The sequence below is a fragment of the Echinops telfairi genome, unplaced genomic scaffold (genome assembly GCF_000313985.2).
Source record: "Echinops telfairi isolate 266 unplaced genomic scaffold, ASM31398v2 ScPeMD7_7467;HRSCAF=8505_0, whole genome shotgun sequence".
NCBI classification, from domain to species: Eukaryota; Metazoa; Chordata; class Mammalia; order Afrosoricida; family Tenrecidae; genus Echinops; species Echinops telfairi.
The window spans coordinates 4,776,670-4,782,958 of NW_022111367.1; positions in this window are offsets into that span (position 1 = coordinate 4,776,670).

Below are 6,289 nucleotides of genomic sequence, written 5' to 3' on the forward strand. Positions count from 1 at the left end.
TTCATTCTGGCTTCAGTAGTTCTTCGCACTTGCCTTGACCTTGGTCACTCCCCACCAGTCCTCCCGTCCCCTCCCTTCCATTGGTTTTGAACCATTTGTTGTTCCCTTGTCCCTAGGTTGGCCAACCCTCCTCCCTTCCCCTACCTCCCACACTCCCATGTCCCTCCAGGGCCATCGGTCCCTTTATTTTCTTGATATAAATCTCTTTATATATACAAACACATAGTACCATCACTGGTTTTACTTCTCTAGAGAACCCAAACTAACATTGGGTGTGGTTCCAGAGAAACAAAATCCTAAAATGAGGCCTAAAGGGGAAGTTTATCACTATTAGTAAAGAAAACCAAAATAAAATATCACTGCATCAAGTCACTTTGACTCATGGTGACTATAAACTATTTATAGGGGTAGAAAGCCCAGTCTTTCCCTCAAGAAAATGCGGGTGGTTTCAAACTGCCAACCATGCAGATTGCAGCTAAACTCAAAACTACTACACCACCACCAGAGCAGGCACTGTTAATCTCTGGTGCTAAGTGGCAAAACTAAGACTCAGAATCATCCCACTGATAGATGAAATGTGAGCAAGAAGAGAGGCTCTAGGAGATTGTGTGTTTGATATCTTTGTATATTTTTTTCAGGATAAGAAATGTGGGGAAGCTGGTTATTTGGAACTTCTTACAAGAGACAAACTGGTAAATAAGCAGGTGAAATGAGGGTTTCCGAAGCTCAACTCAAATGCTGCAGAAAAGACATGAAATCTTCTATTTGTATTAGGAAAGAAAGCTTCATTACTTCTAGAAACAGAACTGATATTTCTGAAAACCAAAGCCAGAGTCTTATCATACATGTAATGGAATTAAAATGCCAGCTTTATTCTCAACCTAAAAAGGTGCCTGATATTAAAGTGAGAACACCAATTGGAATGAAATGGGACTCTGATGCTCGTTGTTCAGTGCTATTGGATCGGCTCCACTCTACAGTGACCCTGTGCACAACAGAAGGAAACCTCGCACCATCCTCACAATCGTTCCTATGATGTGAGGAAGCCAGGCCACTGAGGCAGGCACTCTGTCAATCCATCTCATTGAGGGCCTTCCTCTTTTTTGCTGCCCCTCCACTGTACCAAATACAAGTCCTTTTATAGAGACTGGTTTCTCCTGATAATATATCCAAAGGATGTAAGATATAGCCTTGCCATGCTTGCCTTTAAAGAGCACCGTAGCCTGGCTTCTTCCAACATAGATTGGTTTGTCCTTTCAGCTGTCTATGGTCCTTCCAATATTTGTCTCCAGCACCACCAATTGAATGCATCGATTCCTCTTTGGCCTTCCTTGTTTAATGTCCAACTTTCACATGCATAGAATACAATGAGGAATGCCATGACCTGGATCAGGCTCACCTTAGTCCTCAAAGTAACATCTGTGCTCTTCAATACTCTAAAGTGGTCGTGTATTGCAGATTTACCTAAGGTAATACGTCTTTTGATCTCTTGATTGTTGGATACAAATATAGATTGGTTTGTCCTTTCAGTAGTCCATGGTCCTTCCAATGTTTTTTTCATACATAGATCCAAAGAGATTATGGACAAAACTCTTGACAACTTCAATCTCTTCTTCATTTATCATGATGTTACCTCTTGGTCCAATTGTGAAGATTTTAGTCTTCCTTACTTTGAGTTGTAATCCATACTGAAGGCTACATTCCTTGATCTCCATCAGCAAGTGTTTCAATTCCTCCCAACTTTCACCAAGCAAGGGTGTGTCATCTGCATATTGCAGGTGAAAGTAAGACTTCTTGCAATCCTGATGCCACATTCTTTATACAATGCAGCTTCTTGTCTATCAATTTGTTGTACTGTGGTGGTTTGTGTGATACTGGGAGGTATGTCAGTTGTATTTCAAATACCAACAGGGTCACCCAGAGTGAACAGGTTTTAGTAGAGCTTCCCGACTAAGAACAGACCATGAAGAAGGACCCATTGGTTCCCCACTTTGGAGGAAGAAGCTGCTGGAAACCTGATGCATTGCTTCTAAGCCTTCTCAAATACTGAAAGCCTGGACCTTGAGATGAGGACATAGGAGCAGATAATACAGAAGATGGAGACATTGAGCCCAAGATTCCATTGGTCTACTCCAGTCGTTAGCACCAGTCCTCCCATTTGAAGAGATGAATCCATTCTCAGTAAAACCATCATGTCCCCAGCCACCCCACCTGTACTTGAAGAAATGACCCTAACTGTGTGTGTTAATATGGCACCAGTGGCTGTACATAGAGCATTGCCTGAGGCAAATGCCTTATAAGCTATTGCTGCAAGTTCCCAGGAAGCACCTTCACCACTCCTTTTTGCTTGTAGACCTATAATTAGACTAATCACAGGAGTCTGCAAAGGTGAACTTCAGGTGGTGACCAAGGAAGAGGCACGCTACACTGCTAAATAACTGCTAGAGTATTCTAATATGCACAGACAGAAACCTGGAGAGCACGTATAAGGATGGTTATTAAAATGTGGGGTAATGCAAGGAATATAAGGTTATAGCAGTCTAAATTTATTGATATGGGCCCATTTAGGACGGATTCCTCATTCAGTGTTTCTGCTTGAAATGTTAGGAGAGGATCTACAAGATTATTTTGTTGGTTCACTGAAGCATGTCTTGTGAGATGGCCCATTCAATTCAAAGTAGCAGACCTACCTTGGCACACTACGAAGAAAGCATCCAAGGTCCGAGGGAAATTGGCATGTGAATTGAAGGTCCCGGAGATCTTACATCATCCATGTCATTGTGGTTGGTTCCACTTTGAGAGGGAAGCTCTTCCTCAATCATAGTCTGAGTTCCTTCCAACCTGAACAGCTCGTCTTCCTGCATTATATCTAATGATGCTCTGCCGCTATTCATAATTCTCATTGGCAAATTTCTCAGACATAGACAGCCTATTTTTTCTTTATAGTCTACTCTTAGCCTGAAGTCCCACTGGAACCTGTTCACTCTGGGTGGCCCTCCGAGTATTTGAGCCGATATAGAGAGTCTGAGGCTAACACTCTCCCCCAGAGCAGGTCACCTTAGCTGTCTCCCACGGAGCAGCTCGCAGTCACCAAGCAAACCAGTTCTAAATGGCAGTGAGTTATGTAAGAATCAATCCAGTTACCTGAAAGGGAACTTCTTCTGAGTATAGCCTTTTCTACTGAATGTCTTCTGGGAAAGCAGGCTACCACATTTCACCACCTAGAATACATCAGAAGTTAGGGATTAGGGGCCGCAGGAACATTAGAGGCAAAGAATTGAAAGGAAGGCCAAGTCAGGCCAAAGAATTGGTTACAATTCAATGGGATTAGAATCTAGGATTCATTTCTTTCCTGCACAGCTGGCAACTAAAAGATTGGTGGTTTATTTCAAAAAAGGTGATGACAGATTATCTCTGGACTGGGCAACAATGAAGACAACTGCAGGTGGAAATGTGGCCCCTAACTTTGAATCAAAAGATTTAAGCAACAACCAGCCTATAACAGTGAGATTTTTAACCCTCATCCCCCATTTAGGCCTAGAATAGTGATTATCAGCCTTATGAAGGTATGTCAAAAGTACTGCTACAGTAACACGATCGAACTCTTAAATTGCATGATATGTGAACTATATGCCAATAAAATGATTTTTAAAGTATTGCTACAAACTCATAGAAATCTTTATGGAACACAAATATCAAAACATGAAATTAATTATTTTCCTTGGTATATCCACCATCTACATCTGTACACTTCTGCAGTGGTTTGCCATCACTCTAATCCTGCTACACCCTCCGTTCTTCAATTTACACCACATCAAAATGGCAGTCTGGGTATCTTCTGAGGGCTTACTTTGTGTACCTCCTAAATTTTATTTGAATTTGTGGAACAAAAAGAAATTGTAAGCAGCAAGATCAGGACTGTAGCATGGATGAGGTAAGGTTTCCAAATGAAATTCACATCAGCCAGCCCTTGCTACCTTGAGAATGAGCAGGTGCTTTATGGGGAAGGAAAACGATTGCCCAATGTGACCTTCCCTACCTTTTCCTCACCAATGCAATTTTCTGTGTTTTCAATTTTCTTCCCAATAAGCCCCATAATCATCCTGTCTATTGAGAAAATCTACCAAGATTATTCTTTTGGAGTTTGAAAGCACAGTTAGCATAGCTTTCTGAATTGATTTATGCCTTGAGTTTAACTAGTCCAGCAAATCTTCTCAGAAGCTGCTGTTTTGATGAAACCTTTTCATTTGAAGACACTCTGATGAGATTAAGACACATTTATTACTGAGATCATTTGTTTTCAGCCATCTGCTGATTGCAGAGACGTGAAAATGTGGTGTTGTTTTTTGTTTTGGAATAAACCCTTGAATGTATGAATTGGAACACTAATAGGAATACTTTTTTACTTACCTTTCTGAACCCCAGGCAGCAGATTGGATAGTCTGTTCTTGAGAAACAAAAGATAATAAATAAACAGATAGATAGATGAATGAATGAATCACACTCCTCAAAATATTCCACAGATATAAACATTAGGGGTGAGAAGTACTCTCAATGAAAGAGATGATGTGACTACTCTTGTGCCCACATGAATATAATTTCCAATTTGCTTCTTAGTGTCATACTTTTAAATGACAATGAGCAGAGAAAGGCCAAGAGACATTTTAGGAAAATGTTTGCAATGGTAAATGAATTTAAATAAGTAGAAAAACAGAAGGGATGCTGAGGAAAGCAAGCACAAGGAAAAAATGCAGAAAACATAAGAAAATATTCAGCAAAATTATAATGAACTTTCCCAGAGCAGTAAGATAAGAAAAGCACACCCTAGTAGTACCATGGGTTACACATTGAGCTGCTAACCACAAATGCAACAATTTGAAACCAGCAACCACACCAGGAGCAAAAGATCAGACTTCCCACTTCAGTAAAGATGCACAGTGTCAGAAACCACAGGGGAAGTTCTACTCTGTCCCATGTGGTCACTATGTGTTAGAGTTCATTTGATGGCAGAGAATGAGTGAGTAACAGAAACAAAATAAGGATTTTTGGTGCCAAAAACTGTTCTTGGAAATTGAAAATATGGAGAAATTAATAAAATACATAAAATATAATTCAACAGAAAAATTTCAACATTGAAATTGAGGAGGAAAAAAAGAAAGAACATTTTAAGATCCAGCAACAGGTGAGTCCAACACATGAATGACTCAAAATTAATCTCAGGCTGATGGATTCAAAAAAACATGGTTTAAATTGGAAATGAAGCAACCTGCATAGTTTGAAAGAGAAGAACTGAAGACTGAGGAAGAGTATTTCCCAGGGAGAATAAAACAAAATAGAGAACCATCTATTATATTTGACCATATTTCTCAGAGTTTAATAGGTCAACAACAGAGTGTAGGAATAAATTAATGGTACATAGAAAATTAGGTGAATAAAAGTAAATAGAAAATTATTAATGTCCCTCAAATTATTTTTTAATTAAAAAATGTAGCCATAGTTACATGTTTTGTATATAGGTAAATTTGTGTGACCAAATAAAAACTATAGATGGTTTGGCCAAAATTATGATCTAAACATACTGAAGGTTGAGGTAAAGAAGAGCATATCATGGTTATGATGTAAGAGAGTTCATTTTCTACCGTAAGAATGTAATGTTCACTTTGGAAAACACTGCAAGTTTTAGATGAAAAAAAAAAAAAAAGGAACATTGAAAATATGCTTCGTCTATGACCAAAAAGAATGTTCTTTCACTTCAGAATGTACTTCAGCTTCAGAATGAAAACCACACACTCGAGGATGATATGCTCTACTTAATCTGTGGTGTATACCTAAAATGGAATGCACTAGAGCAGTTCTCAACCCAGCACTGTTACAACCTGAGCCGGATTTATTGAGGGGTTGTGATATGTTGTGTATTCCCGTTCTCAACCCAGTAGATGCTGATACCAACACCTACCCCTGAAAGGCAAAAGTGTCTCCAAAAACAAAAACCCATTGTCATCAAGTGAGCTTATGCAGGATTTCCAAGGCCCTTGACAAGATGGATTGACAATATGGATTGACAAGATAATTGACAAGATGAATTGACAAGATGGGTTGACCAGATGGATTGACATAGAGGCTGCAGCAATAGGCTCAAAAACAAGACCCATGGCCCTGCGGGGGACAACACCAGAGACACAGTGTGGGAATTGCACCCGATCTGATCCCGCCACACTGAGGCAAAACTCTGGGGGAGTGCAGCAGAACAGCAAGGGAAGGGAGCAGCAAGATCCCCAGGGAATGATGA